General features: G+C 41.9%; 1 protein-coding gene across 3 annotated transcripts in view; it reads left to right on the forward strand.

The window, feature by feature from the left end:
- Positions 1-14,941, forward strand: part of Tmem117 (transmembrane protein 117) — a 533,134-nt gene that overhangs the window by 244,634 nt on the left and 273,559 nt on the right. Inside the window, exon 1 of one of the 3 annotated variants that reach the window (XM_023723616.1) lies at positions 5,850-5,877. The exons of the other annotated variants lie outside the window; for them this stretch is intronic. The gene's annotated coding sequence lies outside the window, so the exon portion shown is untranslated. Of the gene's footprint in view, positions 1-5,849; positions 5,878-14,941 lie in introns of those variants that run through there. 3 annotated transcript variants of the gene reach the window in all.

Here is a 14,941-nt window from a genome sequence, read left to right on the forward strand (position 1 = left end):
TTATATCTTTCTATTTGTATTTCTTCTTTTGAGTTCTTATACTAGGGAGACTATATGATATTTACACATGTGTGTCTGGTTTATTTCACTTATGAGTATATGTTCAAGTGTCATCCACTTCAATATAAAGGCTTGGAGTTTATTATTCTTAATAGCTGAATATAACTCCATTGTGTAAAAAGCTACTTTCTCTTAATTCAATGAGAAGAAACATTTGTACTAATAGTGTTTGGACAGGATGTCATGTCTGCATGTTATACTATGAATAACCACTACAAAGACAGCAATATGCAATGTATTAATTATTGAAACTGTTCTACTAATCGGTTTTGGAGCTGTCTCATTGCTATTTGTTTCTCAATAAAATTAATAAAAAAATAATGGGAAGAAAAGAAATAATCTGGTCATGGATGACTCTGAGAGGTGAATTTGGCTCTAGGGTAATCTGAAGATCTGAGGAGTCTTCCTTCGAAGGGTCTGGAGTGTTCTAGAAATATACCTATCATGGAGCCTATAATTCTATGTGGAATTTACCCAGACCCTTTAGAGGGGCCCGGACAGCACACTTTGTTTGTGCAGATGGGCAGTGTGACAGCTGTTGCTGTGCACTTGCACAGACTTGCCCTTTGTAGGCTGAACTGTTGCTCGCAGGTGGACTGGAATAGCCAACAGCCAGCAGGAAGAATATCAAAAGCCATTTGCCTGGGAGCTCGCCCTGGTGTATTCAGCTCTTCCGAGGACTGCACTTTCTGTACTGCCTTTAAGCTTTAACCTGTGGGCAAATCAAAATGACAGCACCTGTGTGCCCTGTACATCAAAAGGGACAGGGTCAAAGGCCATCCTTGTTCCCTGTTGCCACTTAGGCTTTGATTCTTCAAGTATTAAATGTGAAGAAAATATGGATCACAGATACAAGGGACACAAGTGTGTGGTGCGTAAGGAACTATAAATAACGATGTTAAATGTTCTTTGAAGTTAATAAAAAGGAAGCCTAGATTTATAGAGATGGTACAGAAAGCTCTTTGACAATCTTTGCTCTGCAGTAAACTATCTAGTTAGATAGAATGACTGTGTTATTGAAATGAAAAATGGTAATATTTTCTAAACCATATATTTTATTGTTTTACCTGCCTCCTGAACACAACCAGCACTGCCCCAAAAGTCTTCTGGGTGACTAAAGAAAGTTCTTATTTCTTCATTTGGAATTAGATGCTTGGGGTCAGTCTTGTATCAAACTCAGAAGTACCTGCCTGATCTAGTCTGAACTCTGCCACCTCCTGCAGCCAGCTTGGCTCATGTACCACCATGCTCCGTAGATTCCCACCTCTGGGCTTCAGCTCATGTGGTTGGTTCTCCTAGCTGGCAGTGTTTGTGTCAGTTAAAACTCTCTAGAGGAACAGAACTGATGGAAAATGTGTGTATAGTTATTCAAAGGGGTTATTAGGTACCCCTACAGGAGAAGGCAGCATCATTCATAGTGCCTATCTGCTTGTTGAAGAGCCGGGTGATCTGAGTAGCTGCTTAGATCCAGAAGATGGCAGTCACTTGACAACAGGGATCAAGGAAGAAGCAGCAGGCCAAGCAGAGACCTGGAAGCTCTGTAGAGAGTTACAGGTGCACGCCCATGCGGGAGGCCAAGGAAACTGAAGATGTGGAGTCCAAGGTCCACAGGCAGTGGCAGCAGAGGATGCTCTGCCCGGGAGACTGGAGCCCATCCATGTGGGCATGCTTCCTCCTTCTTTCCCGTTTCTGTTCTATCCAGCTACAGGCCTGCTTGTTGGCACCACTCAGCCCCGAGGTGGGATTTTGCCCTCTGTTTGCTGACTTCCATGTGTACCCCTGTGAAGGGACAGGTCACAGTTAATGTCACTGTGCTCTTCCTGCATTCTCTTCCTCACTGGTTTCTCCTCATTCTCCAAGCCTTTCTTGGCCAGGGCAGTGCCTAGGAAGCCTTTTCTTCTTCTAACCTTTTCAAGTAGGGACCAGCAAACTTCTTCTGTGAAGACAGCAAACATTTTAGGCTTGATGGGCCATCGGTTCCCATTGCGGCAACTCAGTTCTGCTGCCGTAAAGCAAATCAGTCCCATGGCAGTGCAACTACAGGGGTACCCAGGTTCACAGACTTAATTCTTTCCATGGTTCTGATTTCAAATCAAATTGGATGAGAATAGAATCAGATTTCCCCATAGGGTCAACATTAAACGTAACCTTCGAATTTGAATTTGATTCATTTCTCATCCATTTCTGTTTATGACCAGATTCATGGAAAGATACACATTTGCGAACTGAGGTACCACGATTAATTTTAATAGTTACTTCAAAGAGTTGTAGTTTGTAACCCTTGTTCTAGAGTGTCTGCTTGATCAGCTATGGTTACTCATAGAATAGCCTATCAATATAATTCTAATCAGCAATGCTTACTTTCATTCATGTGTTTACCCAGCACCTACACAATGAAGCTCTAAGCTCATGACTACTTTATTACTGCTTCCATCCATACAGTATATTAAGCATGACATGTTCAGACATTCAGACGCTGTAATTGACACAAACACCTTTAAAAGAGAAGGAGGCACTTGAATCCTTCTTTGCTTGTTCCCTTTGTCATCTTTGTTTATGTAGCAATGTCTGATTTGTGTTCCCTTTTTCTGAGTGCAGGCACAAGCTCACGCAGAGATGGAGTGCAATGACCCCTCTGTGTTAAGACGTATGTTACACCGATCAGGATAAATGACACAGTGCATCCTAGGCAAAGGACTCGGTGACTTACTTGCTGGCAGAATGGCTCCGATGAGGCCTCTTGCCTAGCTTGCCAACCTAAGTCTCATTTCTTCGGAGAACAAAGTACTGCAGGTTGGCCTCCTGATAGGAAGCCTGCTGCATTTTACTGTTTAATAAAATAGAGTACATACTGCAATTTATACAATGTCAAACTTCAAAGAACAATTTATCACAATAGTGTTTCTGTTTACAGTGTGCCACTGAGGAAGGGACAATGAAATGCCAGGTTTGGCAGTGTCCACGGATTGATGTGAGGGTCAGAAAGGGAGACTTTCTCGTTCCCAACACTGCACAGGCCATTGGCACAATAGAGGGCAGAGTACAATCAGCTTTGCATCCTTTTAAAAATTCAACGCTTCAGAAAGAACAGGAGTGTATATGTCATCTTTATTCAAGAGAAGCTGGGGTATAAAAACAGAAGCAATTGAAAATTGCATGTTTCCCATTTGTTTTCCCTGTTAGCCTGGGGAAAAAGAGCCTGATAAATGCAGTCCAAGCATCAGTTCTTACTCAGGCTGTGTTGCAGCCATCTATTCGGGATAGGTTAACTGCGCATTGCAGGCACACTACGCACGTTTTCCGGTGCCTTTGGTAGGCCTGGGAAGGCGAAGCCAGGAGATGGGGAGGTGTGAGGGGGCAAAGATGGAGCCATCCTAAGTGACACGGTGGTGCTCCATTCGGATACCTCATCTTGGAACACGAGAGAGCGTGTTTCATGGTAGAAAAGCGCAGTCAGGCTAATTGCAGGGAAGAATCTGGTGTGTGCAAACTGCTGTGTATAATAAAAGGACATGGAGCTAAATATAGAAATGCCGTGCTCTTATCCTGCGTGGGAAGAAATACGCAGCTTTCTGTAGGCACTTATTGTGTTCTAGACTCTGCGCACACTGGTAAGGTCATAGGACTTCTCCAGGTGTGCTTTCCCTCACGCTCTCTGACAGGAACGCCGCTTTCACAAAGCAGAGGCCTGATCAGGTGTGCTGGGCACAGCGGTGCGCGTACTGCGTGGAGTACGCAGTACTCCTGAGACCTCGGCCAGGAGGCTTCCTGAGTGGCGTGCAGTGAGATCACACCTCACGGAGGAGGTGGGAGAGGGCGTGCTGCAGTGCTGCCTTACGCAGATGAAATGGCCTTTGTTACAACCTGGGGAGCACCCAGAGGCCTGACCCTGGCGTCGTCTCCTGTCCCAGGTGTGGTAGTGAGACTGCCATTGGTGAAGCCAACCTAGTGGAACAAAAAATAAAAGAATCAATCAAAGGCAGCCCTATGCTGAGAAACCAGACACTGTTACGGGTGGTGGCGGAAGAGCTTCTGCAGTACTCATGCACAGGCACAAAGGACTGCTTATTCCTTCTTCCACTAGTGGGTATTGACAGGATGGACCCCAACGTAGCCGTAGAACATGCAGCACATAGACCATATGTTACAACCAAATGTTTTAGTGATTATAATTTCCCTAAACTGCAACAAGGAGGAATACACAATGTTTTGAAGGTCTACGATAGGGGGAATTACTATTTAATTACAATTTAGGTTTCTGATATGAGAGAAGCTGTATAGTATTTAAGTTTATGTATCAGATTTATTTCTTTATTACTTAACATTGTGTTTTCAAAGGGCATCCATCTTCCTACAAATGATCAAATTTGCTCTTATTTACAGTGGAGTATTCTATTGTGTATAAGTACCACATTGTCTTATCCATTTGTATGTTGATGGACATACAGCCTCCTGCCAAGATTTAGCTGTCATGAGTGGGACTGCTATAAACATCAGTAAGTAGTTTATATATCACAAATGGTGTAAATATATAAAAAAATAAAAATGTATAATAGGAATTGACCTGATCTCACTTGGAGTGGGGTTTGGGACAGGAAAATTCCCTTGATACAATGACATTTAAGTTGCAGTTGAAAGGGATGACTAGAGATTAGAAAATGATGGGAGTGGCTAGGGGGGCAGGTGTGCAGACAGGGGGTAGTGACGGTAAGGCTTGACCCTGTGTGGCCAGGTGCTGGGTCTGTGAGAATCTGGGGTGGCTCAGAGGTGCTTGTGTTAGGGGGTGTTTTTTCCAAAGAATGAGTAACACATGGGGATTTTTCACATTATTCAAATTAAATTTTATGTTTCGAGCACCTCATAGTATAAAGTCAAAGAGTCTTCTCTTTTTGGTAATTTTAATTATCATTTTTCATCAATCCATTTTATAATCATACTTTTATGCTCCTTTAATTTTTAAAACTTTGTTATTATTATTATTTTATTTTTTTTTACAAACTTTACACGTATTTTCTTGTTCTGTTCTCATAGGGTTGATATGACAAGAATCACAGTGTGCAGGACCCTTCTGAAGGGGGATGAAGGGCCTTAGCACAAGCCTCACACTTTTGTCTTAACCAAGCTTTAATGTTTACTGAGAAAATCAGACAATGATAATTATATTTGATTTCTTGGTACAACCGCAGGGGTTTCCTTTTCATTACTAATTTCTAGGGAGCTATAAATCAGCCATATCACTGAGAACCATCTTCTGTCATTGAACAGTGTCACTTAGGTCTTTTAAGCTTGTCATTAACTCATTGAGACGATCACCTAAGGGACGAGGTCATAGAGGGTGGAAGTGGAGAGGGGACTGATGCTTACTGGAGGAAGGACCACAGACTGGGTGGCCGCTGAAAACCCCACTAGCTGCAAGGCTGTGGTGTAAGGGTACCCCTGAGAAAGTATGAACAGGTTTGCATGTTATTGTGCATGATTTAGGAATGTTGTGGCTAGTACAGGGAAGATTTAGTGATGTTAATTTACCAAGAGAATATATTAATCTACTAACGGTGGCATCTGAAAAGTTTATGAGTAAAAAATCAAGCAAAATGAAAAGCCAAGCATGGGGGCTCGCTTTTGGCTGTGTCACTGATGATGTATCGTGGGCCTTCCTTGATACATGACTGTAATAAAGCATTGTCATTCAATTAGACTAAGTTAACTCTCAAATTAATATTGTGCCAGTGCTTGATTCCATTTAAAGGGCTGGAGACAGGGAAGAGGACTTGGAACCATTCACTACGCCTTAGCTCCAGGGACAGAATATAAATCATCGTAAGTCACAGGCTTCTGCCCAGTTCTGATCTCTGTGTGGTGCACGTCAGTGTCAGACTTTAAAAATGTGCACCTTGGATAGACCGACATGCATTTGATAATTGGATAGAAGTGAGTGAAATGAATTGAGGTTAAAGTTTGACCCGTTGGAAACGTTTTGGCACTTTACCCAGGAGCCGGCATTTATTAATAGTAATAGCTCCTAAATTTTTATTTTGGCTGGATTTCTGATTATATAGGAAGCCCCACAAGGAGTGATGAAGGAAATGCATTAGGGGAAAATATTTTTTAAATTACTTCTGACATCTCCTGTGCAAGGATCAAATCCAGATGGTTGATAAAAGAGCATAAATCAATCAATAGGAATATCCACTTTAATCTTTTCTTTCACGTTCAATATTTAATGCTTCCCATTCCTATTATGAGGTATATCAGGAATTCCATCATTACTGAGAAAATCCATCCTGTGGGCATCCATGTTGATATTCCTCAAAATTCATTCACTATTGAATAACAAAAACAGAAAATTAGAGGAACATCTGCATGGTGGTGTGGAAGTCTTTGTACATAAGAGGTGCTCAACTAAAGAGAAAAGAGGGGAGCAGAGATAAAAATGTTTACACTCCTGCTACGCACCAGTGACTCTGTTAGACCCATTGCCTAATTTATAAACATCTAGTAATCTTGCTTGTCTGAAAGGATGTGGTAGGGCTTCATGTCTATGTACTACCACAACTTTACACCAGTAGTGTGATCTTTCAAGATTGTTGGTTAATTAATTAACACTAGTAGTCTAGTAACTTCTTTTGCTGGGAGGGGACACAGAGATATCAGCCTGCTTCTACAGTGTGGTAGCTAGTGGAAAGGAAAGAATATTTGTCTGTGCTTTATATATCCTTGTCCTACATGCAGCAAACGCTACACAAACCCCTATCATCAAGTTAGTGAGAGTCCAGTCTTGAGGCCCCACTAGTATCCATAAACATTTTTATTTGCTTTATTGCACTTACTGTTCTTAAGGTTTTTGTATTTTTGTGTGACAATTCTTTGGCTACAATATTGAGAAAAATAAGTAAATACAGTGATTAGGATTGGGACATCAGGTTGCACGGAGTTCACGCTGAGAATGCAGCTGGAGAAGGGGGCAGGTGGTCTATTAGATGGAAGCAAGGAATCCCAATTCTACAGCACAGTGGAGCGACTGTGGCTCATAGTAACTTATATGTATTCTGAATGCCTGAGTTAGGGATGTTCACATGATCCAAATAGAAAATAATGGTAAAGGGCTAAATACAATAATCACTCTAATCTCCATGTTGTGTACTTGTACTGAAATTTGCCCAGCACATCGTAAATACATGCAATTATTGAATCTTAAAAAATTACAGAAATATTAAGGAGAGGGAGATGCTAACATGGTCTGCCCATTATACACTTTCTACGTGTGTGGAATTATATTGGACTCCCTAACTATTTACAATTAGAATAGTAAAAATTAATACAAACCAAAAATTGAAATTTGGCGTGGCTGCCATACATGGGACACATGATGAACAGGAGAGCAGCTGTCCTCGCCCGCTGGAGGTCTTGCCCTTACAGTTGTCCACGGCGGCATGATCCGGCCAGCACATTGCCCAGGAGAGAAAGATGGAGACACCATCTCCCTGGCTTGGGATACCCAGCCTTTGAAGATGGAGACAGAGGAAGGTTTTCTGTTACTATTGAAGAATTGAGTCATCTAATTAATCGCTCTTTCTTCTATCTCTATAATAACCCAGCAGTGTCTGATGATAATTTGGGTTTATACATGGGCACCGCTATCAATTGAGAAAGCGTCCTAGTGAAGCAACTGTGAGGACTGTGGTCCTTGTGATGTGTGTAGCTCTCATCGAAAGGTGGCCCTTTGCAGTCTGTGTTTCACAGAAGTCGACTCTGAGTACTTCCCGAAGAGATAGATTCTCTTCAGATTGCTGCCGAAGCCAAGTGCTAGTTTTGAAGGCTGGAGGCCAGTCTCTATACTACTATTTCTTTCTAAGTCTCTTGGGAAACAAACAACTGGGTGCCTGGTAACACTCAGTATCCCTGTAAGCTGTTGTTTTGTCTCATAACTGCTGAAAGGACTGCATCTTATTCACTCCTTCCAAATTTAAATTATTTATTTATTTATTTGGTACAGGATCTTGCTAATCAGCTCGGACTCATGGTGATCCTCCTGTCTCAGCCTCCCCAGTGATGGGATTACAAGCATGTGCCACGACACCTGGTTTCAGTGGCTGGCATGGAATACTTGGGTTCTGGGGCTGGCACAGCATGCAGTAACAGGGATTGAACTAGGTCCTTGTCCTTGCCGGGAAGGTGTTTAGACCACCAAGCTATCTCCACAGCCCTTCAAAATAATATTAAACGTGGATGTGAGAAGTATTTCTCTAAAGGTGTAAATAGAGAAACTCTTCTTTTCTTGCTTCCGGATGGTGTTTCCCTCGTGCCATTCCTTGTTCTCCTCCTATCGTGGACATCTCCTGCCTCAGGTATGGTTGGCAGATGGCCAGCCCATCATCTTATGAATGTCTTTTAGTTGTTCTGGGGATTGAGCAATCTCATGACATGTTAATTTGCTTTTGACATCTGGGTCTTGTCCATCTGCTTAGAAATCTGATGGTTTCTGGTATGATTACTGGCAAAGTCAACTTCAGGCTATCTATAAAAAAAAGAACAATTTAAAGTTATTACTATCTTTCTATAAAGATCTTAAGTAGAGAGACAACTGTCTTTTCACAGAAATAGGTCTTTTCTTGGGATCAGCAGTTTTCTTCTTAGTTTTGAAAGTCCTTCAGCACAAAATGCTTCAATAGATTTCCGGTTACTGAGGAACATCTATTTTTATCACTGTCTTGCGGATCTCAGTGATGTTCTATTTCTAAATGGTATGTCACAAGAGGCTTGATGGGACAGATTAGTATTTGCACCATACTTTGTTCATCTGTGTTATCCTATTTCATTAATATAATATGGTACTTGAAGCCGTGTTGTTGGTAAAGAAAGCAGGTTATTGAGCTCATAGCTTTTGGAGACTCAAAAGGCTCATGCCAATGTCTGCTGAGATTTGGTGAGGCCTTCCTTGGCTGTGCCCTGTGGTGGATGGCATCATGTTGGGGACATGTACAAAAGAGAGATCACTTGGTGAGGCAGGAAACCAGAGAATGGGGAAGGGACCACGCTAACTCATATAACACCCTCTCTCCTGGGCACTAATTCAAGGTCCCACAAGACCTACCTTAATCCCTTCCAAGGACAGTGTCCCCAGTAACCCAATCACCTTCCAGTACGCACCCCCTCCTGAGGATTCATTCAGATCTCAGCGTGGCCACATTGGGGATGAAGCCCCCAGCTCAGGAGCCCCTGGGGGGTAAGCCACTCCCACACCCTCGCACTGCTGTCATCAGAATGGGAGAGTCACACAGAGAACACTTTTCCTTCTAGTGAGGAAAGTATTTGCATATGTGGCTATTTAATCATTTAGGTTTGTAAAAAAATTGTTACAGTAGGATATTTAAAGATTTAATTTTTTAAAACCAAATTTATGGTGTAGTAGTGCAAAACTTTTCAGATTAAATACGGAGAGCCTGATGTATTACAGTAATAAAATTAAAGATGCTCTGGATGGAACATTTATGAGCAGCTGAGGTGAGCAGAATGCTGGTTTAGAACTCTATAAAGCAAAATTTTAAAATCTGATTGGAATTCCTGTTGGTGACGAGGAGCCTGAGGAACAGCGTTTTGTGGTGCCACAAGCAGATGGCCAGACACTTTGAATGGGTCACTGGGGCAGGCAGGGTATTAGTGAGGAGGCTGACGTGGATCCAGAAGCCACAGCTCAGTGACAGCTGAGCAAGCCATGTAGCAGTGGGGACACTAAGAATGATGATCTCATAGCGTATTAATGGGGTTGCTAGTTATAGACTGCAGCGAATAGCAAGATCCGGCTGGAGGAGCTTTCGGGGGCTGTTTAAAATTGTATTGAGATTTGAGTGATTTTTCTGTACGAAGGAGTGAGGTTGTCAGGACTCCCAAGGTAGTGACCAAGTGCATTTCAATCATTGCATCTCATGTAATAGGTCATCCAAAATGTTAGGTGCTTTTATATTATGGAGGTGCACTAAGACTAATGCGGAAGCCCAGAACTAAAAACATGGGTTGTTTTATGCACCATAAACATACCAGATGGGAATCTCGAGCATTCTATTACCTGCTAATATGTTGGACATTGATACACAGTGACTGATCCTGCATAGAAAAGCATTGGAATTTATTCTTTTCATTTGGAGTACTGGTCAGTTCTTTTCCCTATGAGCAGTGCTACTAGAGGTTTTGAAATATACATAAATACATGTGCATGCGGAGAACAATAAATTCTGTTTAAACATCCTAATTGTCTCTTAGATGTACTGCATGCATTAATGCCTAATACTTTATAGCATGGGAATATTTAATGCTGTGTGCATGCTATTTTTAGCTAAGGCTTCCTCATTTGCCAAGTGATGATGTGTTTTCACCCATAAAAATCTAATGTTTCGGGATGCTTTACTCCTTTCTGCTGATTCGCTGCTGTATATAACATCCCCCAAAGCAAAACTCCTTCTCTGCCTCCTAAATTTCCCTCAAGTCACTACCTTGTTTCTCTTCATCACCATAAAACTTCTAGACAGGGTAGTTTTTATTTCACAGTATTTACTTCTCAACTCGCTGTGGTTTTACTTCTGCTCCTTCCTTGCGGAAGATACCCCACTGGGGTGACCCCCAGTGACCTACAGTACATCAACTCTGTTGTTGCTATCCAGTCTTGGAGTTGGCTGTTTCTCTTAGTCCGTCTAAGCTGCTATAAAATAGTCCATAATCCATGTAGCTAGCAGATCGCATAATTAGAATGATGCATACATTCATTTCTGTGGGTATGGGGAGGTCCAGGGTCAAAGTACAGGTCCAGTGTCTGATGAGCACCTGTGACTCACAGAAGCCACCATGTCTCTGTGCCTTCAGGTGGTGGGAGTGGTGAGTGGGCTCTCTTAGGCTCTTTGCAAGGCACCAGTGCCATTCCCAAGTGCACCACCCTACAATCCAATCACTTTCCCTAAACTCCACATCCTAATACCAGCACCTTGAGGATCAAGGTTGCAGTGTTTACGAGGATATAAATCTTCAAACCATAGCAAAAATATATCTGCATTGGGGGGCCACTTGCCTCACCCTCTCTTTCTGCTTCTTGGCTACTTTTCAGTCTCTTTTATGAGTTACCTTTCCATTTTCCATTAGTACGAATGTGTGCTAATGTCTTCAAGTTGTGTAGCTTCTGCCTCAGTTTGAGATTCACTAGCTATTACCTGGTGCATTGCAAGGGGTGCCCAGTATCCTCACAGATTGCTGGCATAAAGCCCTCCCACTCGCTCCAGATCCCATTCTATAGAGCAGATAAAACCTTCCACCTAAACAAGACTGATCCTGCATGAGTATGCATAAAACATCCATTGCCCAATATGGATGAAAATGTCGAAGTCCTTGGCATGGCCCGAAGTCCCCAGCTCACAGCTCCTGCATGCTCTTCACATCTTCCACCTCCCTACGCTGTGCAGATGGGGTGCTTTGAAGCCCATCCTCCTGCCCGCACATCTGTTTTCTTGTGTCTTATCAAGACGCTCCCAAGGTGTTTAAACCTTCTGTGCCTTTTCCTCATTGATCTGGAGACTGAAATGCCTGTATTATGGGAAAGTGGTGACGGTCGAAGGCAGTAAGGCCTGTGCAGTTGCTTGATGTCCTACAAGCAGCAGAGGACGATCTATACATATTCATATGACTTTTGTTACTAGATCTCTCCCAGGTGGGCTTGGGGGGATTTGCGAAGGATGCACAGGAAACCAATAAAGATAATTAAAAGTTTAGAAAATTAGAATCATGAAAACAGAGAGAGGAACAATTATTCAGCCAGGAAAAGAAAATGCCTGAGGGGAGATATAAGAAAGAAAAATTATTTCCTAGAGGGTAGACGCAGACCATTTGCCATTAATATTGAGAAGAAAACACAGCAAAGCGCGTAGGATTTATGTTTGTTTTAAGGAACATTTCTCACACATGGGAGTTGGCTATCTAAAGAGTTTATTCATACAACTCCCCAAATTTGTTTAACTATAGAACTCGGGAGATGGATTTCAGTCTAGCCAATTTAGTCACGGAAAAGCCTTGATGTGGAGAAGAGAGTTGGCCGATTTCTTGCACTTTTCTTCCTCTTGCTAAGTCATTTTCTGTATCATTTTGTCTCATCATAGGTTCCTCTCTAGCTCTCTTGGTGGTCTCTCTGGTATATATGCAGATCTTAAAGCCTTATGGGCTCGTAGGAGGGACATGTTGGGGCGGGGCTGCATCATGGGATTAGTCCGCTGCTGAGTCTACAGCTCAGCGGGATTTGGGAGGCGAAGCCTGTTTGGAGGAGGTGGGGGCGTGGGCTGGCAGGTCTATTTGCCGCCTCCTTTCTTGACTTCTGTGCTGCCTTCCTGCTGCCTTGAATGTTTTCACTCTACTGTTCCTCTCTACCTTGTGAGCCTGACACGGAGCCAGCTGCCTATGGACTGATCCCTACCAAGTGTGAGCCAAGTAAACAAGATCAGTCTAGCAGGTGGGTCTTAGGTGTCAGGTCTTGCGATGACGCAGTAGCTAAGACCCTCTCTATCCCTGTACCTCTCAGTACATTTCCATTTGAGCCTGTGTCTTCCCAGCCTCAATATATATTATAAACAAAAGATTTCCAGAAATGGCCACGTTGCTGTTCTGACCGGTTTTGGTTTGGTTTTGTGTCAGGTATCTCGTAGTCTTTAGTTGGCATCACATATATTTTGGATTAGAGAAAAAATTCTATTTTGTGCTAGAATTTACATGCATATTTTATGAACACTTCCTACTACTATGTGAACATTGTCTTCTTTGATACATTTTCTTTTTTTCCGCATAATTTTATTGAGAAACAAATAGCAATGAGACAGTTTCAAACCGAATTGGTAAGACAGTTTCAATAATTAATACATTCATTGCATACATTCTTCCTAGTGGTTAATTGCTGTACAAGATGCAGACATGATATCCTATTTACAAACACCATTAGAACAAATCCCTCTATTCATTAAGAGAATGTACCTATATATCTATCCTAACCATTTTGAATACACAGATACAAAATGGACGTTCATCTGTATCCCTTTTTTTTGTTCAGTTCCGTTATTTGAATGTTTTAGGTGTGTTAACTCAGCAAACTATTCTAAGAGTCCTCAGCACAACTCCTTATCTTTTTCATTTGAGAAGAATTTTCCTGTAACTGGGCAGCACATTTTGCCAGTGAGCTGCAGGATTCCTGCACTGTATGATCTTAGAAGTCCAAGGAGCAGGCCATTAATGGGTATGCCGCAGATGCCCTGCTGACCTAAAGCTGTGGTTTTGTAGCTTCCATTTCTCATTGTTGAATTTAGTCGCAGTTTCTGATAGTGTCACTTACACTTGTATGTTCTTTCTTTTGTTGATGTTACTGACAGTCTTCTTTGTCTCTCATTAACTTGGTCTCATACTTCTCTAAAATTCCTTTCCTTTTCATCCTTTTAAAAAATTTTCAGCCATTTGGTAGCAAATTTCGCCTTTCTTTTGCTGAGATGGGCTGCCCATGGCTGCCACTTGTTCTTGCATCCCATAAGTTGGTGTGCTGACGGATCTCAGTACCTGGTATCAAAATTCACACGGCAATGAGGTTGATAAATACTAACAGTTGTATTACTTGTGGGAAGGTCATGTGTCAGAACTGATACAATCTTTTTTTCTTTTCTCTTGATTGGAACAATATTTTACCTTTGATATTTTAACTAGTCTTTATTAACTTTTCTTCCCAAACAATTTAAAGATGCCACAATTTAATTTTGTGGCTTTTTATTCTCTAGGTCTCATGGTACAGTGGAAGATACTGACCCAGTGTTTGTTAGCACAAGTTCACTGTGACCCAACAAACCCCAGACCTAAACCTGTACGGTGTAAAATCTAGTAAGCAGAGGGAATACAGCACATCTAGAAAGTGAAATCAAGACAAAGGGGCAGTAACTACAACCAAAACCCCGGGCTACTAGTTGGTAAATGACGACTCTTTACTACCAGTTTGACAGGTATTGTAAAGTAGCTGTCTGACTTTTATTTGTAACCAATTGGTAATAAAATTGTTGCTTTCAAGTAGAATGAATAGATGGTGTAGTACCTGTCACATCAATTGCAATGTGATCTCTCCCTTCCCTCATTTCTCCAGCCCTCCTTTCCATCCCTCTAATCCTCCCTTGTTTTCCAGAGGATTGTTTCTGTTTAATATTTAGATCTTAAAACATTTCAATTTTGTTCAGTACATGGTGAAAAATATAGGTCTAGATTTAATCTTCTGCATGGTAAATAGCCAGTTATTCCAGTGCTGTGCATTAAAGAGACTGTATTTCCTCCAGTGTATAGTTTTGGCCTTTTTATTAAATATCAAATAGCTGAATGTGCCTGGGGTTGTTTCTGCATCTTCTTTTCTGGCGACTTGATCTGCATGTCTGTGTTCGCGCCATATCATGCGGTGTTATCACCAGAGCTTTGTAATATATCTTTGAATCCTGGTGAGTGGTGTCTCCTGTTTTGCTCTCATTATACAGGCTGGCTCTCGTTCTTCTGTTTCCATTTGAATTTTAGGATATTTTTCTGTCGTCGTGTGAGGAATACCGTTGGTATTTTGATTGGGATTGTGTAAAATCCGTATGCGGTTCTTGGAAGTGTGGCCATATGGACTATGTTAGCTGTTCCTGACCTGAAGGTTTGTATTGAGAAATGTGCCGTGACTGCCACAGCCTCTCCTTGGGTGATCTCTTTCTTTCCTTTAACAGCATTTATATTCTGTTTATATGCTGAATTTCTGGGATCTGCATTTCTGTTTAGTATATGTCTGGGTGTAGGTTTATTTCGGTTATGGCTAATTGGGGTTCTATATGCCTCATTTAGTGACATTTCCCCCCCCCCC

The sequence above is a fragment of the Octodon degus genome, unplaced genomic scaffold (assembly GCF_000260255.1).
Source record: "Octodon degus isolate 3935 unplaced genomic scaffold, OctDeg1.0 scaffold00100, whole genome shotgun sequence".
Lineage (NCBI taxonomy): Eukaryota > Metazoa > Chordata > Mammalia > Rodentia > Octodontidae > Octodon > Octodon degus.